This window comes from Trichosurus vulpecula, chromosome 3, assembly GCF_011100635.1.
Source record: "Trichosurus vulpecula isolate mTriVul1 chromosome 3, mTriVul1.pri, whole genome shotgun sequence".
Taxonomy (NCBI): Eukaryota; Metazoa; Chordata; class Mammalia; order Diprotodontia; family Phalangeridae; genus Trichosurus; species Trichosurus vulpecula.
In genome coordinates this window covers 425,625,390-425,638,236 of record NC_050575.1, presented here as the reverse complement: position 1 = coordinate 425,638,236, position 12,847 = coordinate 425,625,390, and the positions used below count along the sequence as shown (strand labels likewise).

General features: G+C 38.0%; 1 pseudogene; it reads right to left on the bottom strand.

The window, feature by feature from the left end:
* Nucleotides 1–517: 517 nt before the first annotated feature.
* LOC118840780 lies at nt 518–938 on the bottom strand (annotated as a pseudogene).
* Nucleotides 939–12,847: the final 11,909 nt, after the last annotated feature.

Below are 12,847 nucleotides of genomic sequence, written 5' to 3'. Positions count from 1 at the left end.
CTTTTGGGGGTAAGGAACAAAATCATCTTTTAATAGTTGTCTCAGTGAACATCGGAAAATTCAGAGATGACACATTTTCAAGCTGACACTATTCCTAATCGCCTTTGAACCTCACAATAACCCTGGGAGATCTGAACTCAAGACCACTTTATCCAGATTTTACAGTTGAGGAAGATGAGAAGAAAACAAAACAAAGCAAAAACAACCAAACTTTCAGACACATGTTCAAGGTCTCTTAGAAAGGTCTCTTCCACAAAAATTTCTGCTATTCCTTTTTTTTATATATAAAAACACAAAAAGTCCCTCAGCTTAACAACAATTAAAAATAAAACTAAACGGAAACTCAGGGGGCAGCAGGGAGAAATGCCCCAAAGAGGGACTCGGGAGGGGGCCTTCTAGAGGATGCCAGGCCCAGGCAGCAGCCCCCCCTCAAGTATTGCTGTTGCTACGAGGTGGGCAGCGATTGTCCTGGTGGGGAGCCCCCCAGGCAAGGGGGCTAAGGTGGGGGGGCGGGGACTCACTTCTTCTGGGGTATGCTTAGCTTCTGCATCACTTGCATCTTGTCTAGCAGGTCAGAGATGAAGGCCTCGGCGGGTTTGTAACAGTCAAACAGCAGCTCCTTGACTCGGAGAGCCCGAGTCCATACCCAAAAGCTCATCCTCATCGATCTCCAGCTCAGGGATTTTTTCTGGAAGTCATACAGGCCGGCTAGCTGCTCCAGGATCCATTCCTCCGGGTTGAGCCGCTTTCGCAGCTCTTTCCGGTCATACTTGACCACGACCTTGCCCTGGCGCTGCCCCAGGCCTTCGTCCTCCACCCGGGTCGTGCCTTCATCCGACGCGCCCAGGGGTATCTGGAAGAAGACGCGGGGGCCCGGGCCGCCCCCCACCCCAGGGGGCCACCACCGCCGCGCCGCCCGCCGGGCCTCTGTCCGCCATCCGCGGCCCATTTTCTGCTATTCTTACTCTGACTTCTGATAAAATGAAGATCTAGCCAACAACCTATTAATGGACCTCAACATAGTCCTTCAATATTAGACTCACACTGATCACAGCATGGCCTAATGGAAAAAGCTCTCGTTATACTGTCACAAGTCTTGTTTCAAATCACATTCCCTCCACTTCTTAGCATTATAGCTTTTGGGGAAGTTACTTTACCTCACTGGGCCTCAGTTTCCTCATTTGTAAAATGAACAGCTTAGGTTAAATGATGTCCAATGTCCTTTTCAGCTTTAGCCTTAAAATCTGTGAAAAGAACCAGGGGGGTTCCCCACTTCATCATCTATCTATCTAATCTATCTATCAATCTAAATCTCATCCATGTATCTCTATCACATATATATATATATATATATACACACATATATGTGCATATGTGTATATGTATGTGTATATATATATATACACACACACATATAGCTAACTAGCTATCATCTCTCATCTCTTTTTCTTTATCTCCATCTCCCTATTATCTATTATTTTATTTTAACTGATTGATATATCCCCCCCTTTGACAAAAAATGAACCTATAACCTTTGGCATGTTAATGTCTCCAAGACCCAGACAAATCTCTAAGGGTCTAAATTGCGGAACATTTGACACTAAGTAAACAATCCTTAAAAGAAAGGTAACGTCTCTTTGGAGTATGCACTAATCCTATAAGAGGGATGTGTGTGCGTACGTGTGTGTGAGTGTGTGTGTGTGTGTGTGTGTGTATACCGGTGCTATGGTACAGATCACCTAATTCTAAGAAGATACTCTATGAGGACTGTCTCCTATAACATGGAGGAAAGTACAGAAAGGAAGCATGGTGTAATAAAAAGAGAACTAGTCTGCTATGTAAGAAGTCCTACCTTGGATGTGTGACTCTGGACAAATCACTTAGTTCTCAGGGCTTTCCACAATGCTCTAAAGTTTCAGGTACTGAAACTTCATATAATAGAAATAATTCTATCTGAAGATCTCCAAAGATAAGAAACACTATGTTTTAAAAGTCAACCTGTTTATGTCTTGGGTAGTTCTAATATCTAGGAAGGTGTTGGTTTGTTGTTTTGATTTTATTTTTGACATACAGCCTGAGCTTGTCTTTTTGTAGTTTCCACAGATCACTTGTTATTCTTCCCTCTGTGACCAAAAAGACAGGTCTAACTCTTCATCTACATGACAACCTTTGAAATACTAAAAGACAGCTATTTGTACTTCCTGAGTTTTCCCTTCTCCTAGCTAAACCAGTTCCTTCAATCGATCTTTAAATAATAAGAACTCAAGGTGCTTCAGCATGCTGATTGCCCTTCTCTGAAGGTTTATCATGATGTTCTTAAATTGTGGTGCATGGAACCAAATACAATTTTACAAAAAATAGTCCAATAAGGGTAGAGGACAGTGGGACTTATACATGCCTGTTCCTGAGAGCTGCAACTCTCTTTAATGAAGTCCAAAATGGCATTAGCTTATTGGGGTGCAATATCACACTACTGACTCATATCTAATTTTTTTTTCAGAACAATTATGTAGCCATGCTTTCTCTGTCTTGTACTTGGGAAACCAATTTTGTTACCTCAGGAAAAAAATAAAGAATTCACATTAATACCTGCTGAATTTTTTCTTGATCTATTTTAGGTAATGCTGTTGTCTTTCAAGATATTTTTGGATACCAACTCTATCATCCACTATGTTAACTATTTATCTCAGCTTTGTAACATTTCTAAATTTGATGAGCGTTGATAATGATCTATGCCATTATCCAAGTCACTGAAACAATTCTTAAATATTAGAAAGTAAAACATGGATTTCTAGCATATTCCCCTGAAGACCCTCTGCCAAATTGGCATTAACCATTAACTACTTGAATCTGATCATGGAAACACTTCTGAAATCCACTAACTGTATTATCATCTGGTCCACTTCTCTCCATATGTTTTACAAGATTAGGTTGAGATACTCTGTAATTTTTTGATCAAATATAGGTAAATTATATTTAATTCAAAGCCACAAGTCAACAAATATTTATAAAATGTTTACTGTTTGCCAGGCCCTATGTTTAGTGCTGGAGATACAAAGAAAAAGATAGCCCCTGCTCCCCTAAATCTCACAGTCTAATTGGGGAGACAGTATGCTAACAACTATTTACAAACAAGCTATAAACAGGATGCAAAGGAGATAATCACAAAAGGAAGGAAATTAGCATTGAAAGGGAATCAAGAAAGGCTCCCTTTAGAAGGTGATTTTAGATGATTCTTGAAAGAACCTAGAGAAGCCAGGATGTTTAGATGAGGGGGTATTGAATTCCAGTCTGACAGGAGAATCAACGGAAGTGCCTGATGTCAAGAGGAGTGACGAGTTTGCAGAACTACTACAAGACCAGTGTTACTGATGGGGTGCTTGGGTGCTTGTGTTTGGACCCTAATTCTAACATTTCTCCTTAGCCTCTGCTTGGGTGCCTGTGTCTGGACCCCAATTCCAAAACCACATCCAGTTCTAAAATCACATCTCTCTCTAGATTCAGAACATTGGCCCTAGCAGTTTCTCTCCAGTTCAAGGGCAACATGCCTTAGCAAAACACTTATCTCTCCTCCTGATACTGCAGCCAGCTTCACATACAGAATTTATTGGTCTGACTCCCTGTTTATTGCTAATTGGTTGTGCACTGGGACATAACAATATTTACTACTTACCAACCTCACTGATATGTATCCTAGACATAGTCAAATGTATACTCCCTTACATTCATCTTGTCTAACAAGACATTTGATGGAAGCCACCTGGATATTTCCTGTCAACTCTGACCTTTAGTTGACTTAGTGATGTTTCACAGTCAAAACCACACCCCCAGGTAGCCCCCCCCCGAGCTATTTCCCAGTGAATTTTCGGTAAGATACCTGCACAGTCGATACAAAAAGTGCATGTTCCTTTAAGAACTGACCACCCCTTAGCCACTCTCTAATCCCACCCCAAAACACCTAATTGACAGATTTCACCCCCAAATTTCATATTTAAAGTTTCCCCGCACCCCTGTAAGGTTGAAGATCTCTTGCATGCTGTAAAGCATAATAGATCTTTGCCACTTTGACTTAAAGAATGCTTGAGATCATGAATTCATTCCTGATAGTCCTGACCCTCTCGAGTTCTCAGGTCCTTAAGGGGAACTTCCCCTCAAAAACCCCATCTGGGAACTTCAGTCTTGGGGTTTCTGGACCTCGTCTCCCTCAACCCTCAACATTTGTATGTTTAAAGTATTTTGAGTAAAGTGTGAGAAACCTAGAAAGGTCCGGCAGCACAGGTTATAAAGGAATTTAAAAGTCACGTAATTTCAATCACCTACTATGTAGGTAATTCTGTCAAAAACTGAAATAAGGTTAGTTCACCATAATTTGTTTTTGATTAAGTGTCATGGGTTTTTTGAAATCATTGGTTTACTTTCTACATTTGGCAAATCATCTTTTTCATGTTTCATTTTATAATTTTCCCAAGAAATAGTCAAACTCCATAGTTAATAGTTCAGATTTTCCGCTATGATTTTTTTATTTGATTCTACCCTGGGACCTCCTCTTTTCTCTCTGAATATTACTTCACTTGGTGATCTTAATAGCTCCTACAAATTGTATTACTATCTCTATGATGATACTTTTCAAATCTACCTATCATTACTTAATCTCACTGCTGGCTTTCAATCTCACACCTCTAACATTCTTTCACACATCATCGACTGGATGTCCAGTAAACATCATAAGCTCAACTGTCCAAAAATAAATAATTAACTTTACCCTAAAATCCTTCCTTTCTCTTACTTTCCCTAGTACTGTGGTGGGCAACACTATGATCCAAGGCTGACATTCTATGTAACATCTTCAGCTCCTCACTATCTCTCATTCCTCATATACAATCTATTGCCAAGGCATATTTGTTTTTATCTTTGCAATATTCATCCAGCAGGCAAACTTTCTTATAAAACCAGCTACATTTTATTTTTTGTGTATTTTTTCTTTTCCTTTAAACTTATTAATCTCTCCTTTGATTTTCAGGATTTCTATTATGGTGCTTAATTAGGAATTTTAAATTTGTTCCTTTTTCTATTTTTTTAGTCGCGTGACCAATTTATTGATCTTTTTAAATTACTATTGATTTAAGCTTTTAAATATATACAATTTTCCCTAAGTACTTCCTTAACTGCTTCCTGTAAATTTTGGTATGTTATCTCATCATTGTCATTACCTTTAATGAAATAATTGATTATATAATTTGTCCTTTGATCCAATCATTCTTTAGGATTAGATTAATTAGTTACCAATTAATTTCAAATTTGTTTCCAAGGCCCTTTATTGAATGTAATATTTATTGTATTATGTTCCATAAAGGGTGCATTTAATATTACTACTTTTATCTGCCTTCTTTGTAAGGTAAGATACATTCTTATACCCCAGAATTTATGATATGTGTATATGTACACATGTATGTGTATACATGTGTATGGGTGTCTGTAATACACTCGTTCCTCTTTGAACAAGTTCAAATGAGAATAGAGCTCAAAAATTGACCAACTACCCCATTTTCCCCTTCAGTATAAAAACGCATTCTTGCATAACTCTGTTATGTGAGATAATTTCCCCCATTTTTCTTTTTTCTTCTTCCTTCTTCCCAGGCATGCCTCTTTCTCATTCCTCCATTTTTCCTGAGATTATTGCTACATAATCAATTCAGAACTCTGTCCTCTCTCTATGTAGACTCCTTCTAACTGCTTTAATGATAACATTTGTAAGAGTTAGATCAGGGGTGGGAATGTGGTCCTCTAGGTCCTCCTTTGACAGAATCCAAACTTCACAGAAAAGGATTTATTCTGTGAAGTTTGGAGTCAGTCAAAGGACCAGACTTGAGGACCTAGAGGGCCATATGTGTTCTTGAGGGCATATATGAATATAAAGAGTTTACCCTTATTAGGATCCTTATGGTTTCTTTTTCATATTTACCTTTTTATGTTTCTCTTGAGTCTTGTATTTGAATGTAGGATTTTTTCTTCAGCTCTGTTTTTTTTTTTCTTCAGGGAAATTTGAAAATCTTCTATTTCATTTAAATATGCCCGGAAGGGTGATACTGAGATTTGATGTGTAGGTTGTTCTTGGTTGTAATCCTAACTCCTTTGACTTCTGGAATATCATATTTGAAGTCTTCTGTTTCTTTAATGTGGTAGCTGCTAAATCTTTTGTGATCCTGGCTATGATTTAATTGTAAATGAATGTTTTCTTTCTCAATGTTTGAAGCATTTTCACTTTTACCTGGGAGCTCTGGAATTTGGCTAAAATAATGCTGGGAGTTTTTATTTTGGGATCTCTTTCAAAAGGTGGTTAGTGGATAATGTCAACTTCTATTTTGCCCTCTGGCTCTGATTTTAATATTGGGGTAGTTCCGCTTTATACTTTCTTGACATATGAAATCAAGGCTCTTTTTTAAATCATGTTTTTTCAAGTAGTCCGATAATTCTTAAATTGTCTCTTCTTCATCTATTTCCCAAGTCAGTTGTTGCTGTATTATTGTTTCTTGCTGTATCATACAGCCATTGGCTTCCAGTTGTCTTCAGTGAGTTTTTGCACCACTTTTGTTTTACCACTTTGCTAACTCTGCTTTTTAAGTTCTTTTCTTCATTGAGATTTTGTGCCTTTTTTGCCAAGGTGTTAATTTTCTTTTTGTAATTTACTTGCATGCTCTTATTTTCCCAAATTTCCTCTATCATTCTTCTTTGATTTTTTAAATTTTTTTTAGCCCTTCCAGGAATATATTTGGAGGCTTATATCTGATCTGGATGTATCTTTGAGGTTTGGATTATAGATGTTTTCAGACTGTTGCCTTCAACTGAGTTTGTGTTTTGAGCTTCCCTGTCACCATAATAGTTTTATGGTCAGGTTTGTTGTTGTTATTTGTTCATTTTTCCATCCTATCTTTGACTTTAAACTTTCTGTTAAAGTGGGCACAGCTGGTGGGAGTGAGGGCAAGTTGACTGTCCCAACCTTCAGGTTTTTTTGTACTGCTGTTTGCACAGCTAGTTCTTAGGATCCATAATTTGGCAGTGCTCTCCAGGTGTAATGATCCAGGGAGAGGTGTCATCATTGCCTTCTTGGTCTGTGTTCTGTTCCTTACTCAGGTAGGGGGGCTCTTCCCTTCTGAGTGCAAGTTCTAGTGCCTGTCTTTCTCCCCTAAAACTGCAACAAGGGCCACTTCTTTCTTGGGGATGCAAGAGCTCCTTTCCACCCTGGAATTGTGACCCATAAATGGTTGGTGGATAATGGAGTTGCACTTAATAACAAAACTGGTCTTCCTATAATCTCTTTCTGACTATTATCGTCCAATCCCCTTACCATCTCTGAGAAGAGTCCCTGAAAATACTACTTCTACTGCTGCTGCTGCTGCTGCTCCCCCCAAGGCTCAAAGCTGTGTTCTGGGCCAGCCCCTATTCCAATGTCGTAGATCTCTCCTTCTGATCTCCTAAGTTGTCTTTGGCTGCAAAATGTTTCACTCTGACCTTTGGTTGTCCATACCACTTCAGAATTTGACTTGACGGTTGTTTTAAAGTTGTTTTGAGGGGAATCTTGGGAAGGTTGGGAAGTCATGCTCTCTCTGCTCCAAGATCTTGGCTCTACTTTATAATATATCTTTTTTGTTTTCTCTACAGCTGCTACCACCCTTGGGTGGACTCTTATCACCTCATGCCTGGACCATTTCAGTTGTCTGCTGGTGGACCTGCCTTCCTCAAATATCTCACCATTCCATTCCATCCTCTATTCAACCTCTAAAGTGATTTTCCTAATGCACAAGTTTGAGCAGATAAGTCACCTACTCAGGGAACTTTAGTGACTGTAATGGCAAGCAAAATGGGACTTTTCACAGTTTTTTTTTTTCTTTTGGAGTGCTTCTCAGCACTAAGGCAATCAAGTGCCTTTGATTGAATAAAGAGTCTTTGATGACCTGCTCAAGTCACAAGAAAGCCTAAGTCACATGAATTTGAGTCACACAGTTGCGACACCCTCTGTCGGTTGACCCTGAAGAAATACACACACACACACACACACACACACACACACACACACACGCATGTATGTATATATGTATGTATGTGTGTATATGTATATATGTGCATGTATATATACACATACATATATACATATACACATATATGCATATACATGTATGTATGTATGTATGTATGTATGTGTGTATATATATATATATGTATGTATGTATGTATATACTCTGAGGTTAGCACTTTGCTTTGGGGCTCACTCATTGGAAGAGTGTTCATGTCATGATTTGGCCACACAAGACTCTGGGTAGCCGTTAAGGAGCCCCCTGACTTTGAAAACCCAGATGCTGGTGCTTCTCTCTCTGGTAAATATGCAAATATGTATTCCTGTAGAATGTATATATGTCTTGATATAGAAGCTCTGTCTGTTGATTTGTGTTATGTGCTCTGTTTATATAATTTCTGCTTGTAATTTCTGGTTGTGTTTTCTCTGAAGTTGAGAGTGCTTACTTTTGCCCCTGAACTAAGTGAATGGTATATGTATGTTCAATCAAAATGACATTGTAAACCATTTAAAGTTGCTTTAAAAAAGCAGATCAAAGAACGTGTGCTAGCAGCCCTTCTGTGTGCTGGTGTTATTGGCCTTACACCTTCACAGCAGCTGTAAGCAGCATTGTTGTTACAGTGACTCCTTATCACTTCTAGAATCAAATACAAAATCATATTGCATTTTTATATAAGAAGTATTCACAAAATGTTTTTCCCTATCTGTAATTCCAGATTTCCAAGTTTCCCATATGCATACATACATACATAAATATGTATATACACACATATGCATACACATAAATAGATGTACACATGTACACACATATATACATATATACATACACACACACTTTGAATATTATAGCTCAGTTGCTTTTTCAGGTGAACGTTCACTTTATACACTGTAATTACCCATTGCTGCTATTATGGCTTACTTTTGGAAACTTTTAACTCAGTTTCAGCTTTCTGATTTTTTTCTAAGTTATGGTTTCACTTATGTATCTTCTACATACTCTTGCCTCAAGGGAAAAAGATAAAAAAGGATTCCTGTTGGGAACAAGTCAATATCCCCTCCTTTTCCCTGTCTCCTACACCTATAATCTGACTGTACAAGGGGAGAATAGTCTTTTCTTAATATCTTCATAGCCTGCCATATTATGTGGCACACTGTTGTCATTATCTCTAACTTCATCGCTGTCCTTAAAACCATATTTATTGTCATCATTATCATCATCATCATTTTCAGTTTTATTATTATTAAATATGTTTGTTGAGTTGAATTCATTTGGACCTGCCTATTTTGAAAGTAGGGGTGGAGAAAATATTATCTCAGTAGTATGTCTTTGCTTATGTACATTTAACATCTGTATATTTCTATGAGCAGCAGAGACAGTTCAAGTGTGGTCTAACAAGAATCTGTTGGAGACCCAACCATTGAAGCACCGTTTCTCTTTCATGACACTTTTTATTGGGCTTACATGAAGGTAAAAAAAATAACATGAGAAATAAAGAAAAGTGATATTTTTATTTGTATCCAATATATGTGCTTCATTTTTTTCATTCCTATTTCTTTATATTTGGGCCTCTTCATGAATGATTTTTAGAAGCTGATCTCAAAGCTCAAACAGAAGAGTATATCTCTATGAATAGTAAGCTGGGTGTTTAAAAGGGCCTTTGTTGATCTTTACTTCAATATCATTGTCTGCACTTTACAGTCTTTTAGACATGTTTAATGTACTGCTCTGAAAAGTGAACTCCAGGAACCTTAATGGAAATTGTTAAATTTAGTCTATGGAAACAAACTTTGCATCTCAAAGAGCTCCCAGATAGTTATAAAGAAAAGGGGGAGGGTGTTGAACATAAAAAAGCCAAACATTCTGATGCATGTGATAGGAATGTGGGAAAATATTACAAATAGCCAAATAAACACATGAATTTCCAACCACCATTGCCCAAAGGGGAAACTAAGTCAATTCAGAGAATATAAAGAGGCAGCTAAATGGTGCAATGGGTAGAGTTCTGTCTCTGGAATCATGAGGAATCATTTTCCCGAGGTTAAATATAGTTACTAGCTGTGTGACCCTGGGCTAGTCACTTCACCCTGCTTGCTTCAGTTCCTTACCTTTCAAATAAGCTAGAGAAGGAAATGACAAACCGTTCCAGTATCTTTGCAAACAAAAATCCAGTAGGTCCAAAAGAATTGGGAGGCACTAAACAACAATAATACAAAAAAAGTAAAGCATGGGACAGATTTCAGGAAATTCAAAGAGGAAGGTTTAATTTTAGTGGGAATTTTATAGCATAGATTCTATGATTATTTGAACATATTAATATACTTTACTCTTCACAAGTTCTCCTCAGACAGCTTATTGTGGCATGCTGGGGGCTAACCCTGAGCTTTCCAAGGGAGGAACAGTAAAAAAATAATTTACATAAATGGGTTGCTCAAGGGAGCTTACTGGGAGCCAAAGCCTTTTTTCAGAACCATTAATTGTTCATACCTGCCTCTCTAAAGAGTATGGACATGCCTGTTGCCACTTTGCTAAGAGGACAAAGGCACCTCCTGATTCAGTCTCATTGACACAAGCTGCCCAATTTGCTGAGATTCTTAGAAGGTCAATTTCTTGTCTGAGGACACCCACTCTCAGTATTTTTCTAGACTACAAGAGAAAGATAGCAAAACTATTCCATTTTCTCTTTTTCTTTTTATCCCCCTGTCACCTTCCTTCCTCTGTCCCTTACCTTTTTTTTTCCTTCCTCTCCCTCTGTATTACCCTTTTCCCTCTTCATCTCACTCATCCTCTCCCTCTCCTTCCCACTTACCCTGTCCTACCTCTTTCTGTCTCTTTGTCTGTTTCTCTCTGTCTCTGTCTGTCTTTCCCTTTCTTCCATTTACAAATGCTTATTGAGATATGTTCAGTTGTATGGGGCACAATGATTCTAATACTGAACCTAAAACTCAACACGAATGTGATGCTGGAGAGGTGATTTTAACATCTCTTTTTCTCAGTTTATTCATCTGTAAGATGAGTGAATTGGATCAGATGGCCTTTGAGGTCTATTTCAGTTTTACAGCTATGATTCTGTAACTGTGACCACTCCATATTATTTTCCCAAATCACAGAACTCCAGTAATTTAGGGCTGGAACAGAACCCAAAAGCCATCAAGGCCAAACTCACACTCACGATTAAAACTTGCCTAACAGATAGTTAATAATCTTCTGCTAGAAAACCTTCAATGAGGGCTAACTGACTACATTTTGAGGCAGTCCATTCTAGTTTGGTGGAGTTCTCATTGTTAAGAAGTTTTTGTCATTCTTTTTGGCAGGGGTACATTTTTGTTTTATTTCTTTTTTTGACACCAAGTCCCAATTCCTCTCTTTGTAACTTCCACCCACTATTCCTGCTTCTGCCCTCTGGAGCAAAGTACAAGAAATTAATTTTCATCATGATGGACTTTTAAATATTTGAAAACAGTTATCATTACTCTCAAACCTTTTGACCCCAAATTTGACCTCCCCAAGGGAGTTTAGTTTCTACTGGTATATATTTGTAGAGATAAAAAGAAATGCAAAATTTTCAAAAGACGGAAGAATAACCCCTTGGAGGCTGGGGTGTAAAATAGAATAGGGAGGAGGTAAAACATCAGAGAAGTGTGTGAAGGAAGCCACATGTCCCTATTCCTTTGGGTGCAAAGAAAGGCAACCTTAGTGAAAACCCTCACCTAGAAAAAGAGGAGCTAAAAGAGAGGTGGAACATGGAATTTTAATTTCTTTCCTCAGTCCAAAACTCTTGCCCTTTCCACTGCTAAGCCTAACAAGTGTGAAATAGGTTTCCTGAAACCAAGTTGTTTCCATGGCCTTTATAAACCATGTTTGTCCCTGAGTGAAATGGCACTACGGCTTGGCAATTTCTTTCTGTTAACCTTTTTTTATTTCTTTCTTTTTTTTATGGAGAGTACGAGCAAAGGGAGAGGAAGGACTGCTATCCATAAGAAGAAATAGGAATGAATTTAAGTACCTTCTCAGTGTGATAGATGCGTTAATATCTCATTAGTTACATCACCACAATATTTTTAAAAATGGAGAGGTAGATTACAATCTGGATTACAGATAGCATCACATTAGCTCTTTCTCCCTATCCTGCCATCTTCCAGAGTTTTCTGTTCCTTCCATGGGTCTCATCATCATAGTCACTAAGGATTTAAAAACCTTGCTATCATATTTGACTCTTATCCTTCCCTGACCAAGATATTTTCAATTAATTGCCAAATCTTGTTATCTTTGTGCCCTCATAACTCATACCTCTCTCACCTCTCCACTCACACAGCCACCACCTTAATTCAAGTAACTATGAGAGGTAGATCAGATATGGGACTTTGACTCAGGAGGACCTGAGTTATAATCTTTCCCTGAACAAGTCACTTAATTTCTCTCTGCCTATGTTTCATTTTCTGTGAAATGGATTTAATAAGAGCATCTAATTCATAGGATTGTTGTGAAGACCAAATAAGTCAACATGTAAAGTGATTTGAAGAATTTAAAGTGTTATACGATAGTTAATAAATATAATTTACAGTTACTTAGTGCTTATTTTATGAAAGGCATTGTGCTTTACAATTATTATTTCATTTGGTTCTCACAACAACCATTGAGATAAGTGATATTTTTATCCCCATTTTATAGTTAGAATAACTGAGTCAAACAGTGGTTAAGTGACTTGTCCACGGTAACATACCTAAGAAGTGTCTAAGGTTGGATTGGAACATAAGTCTTCCTGACTCTAGGCCCAA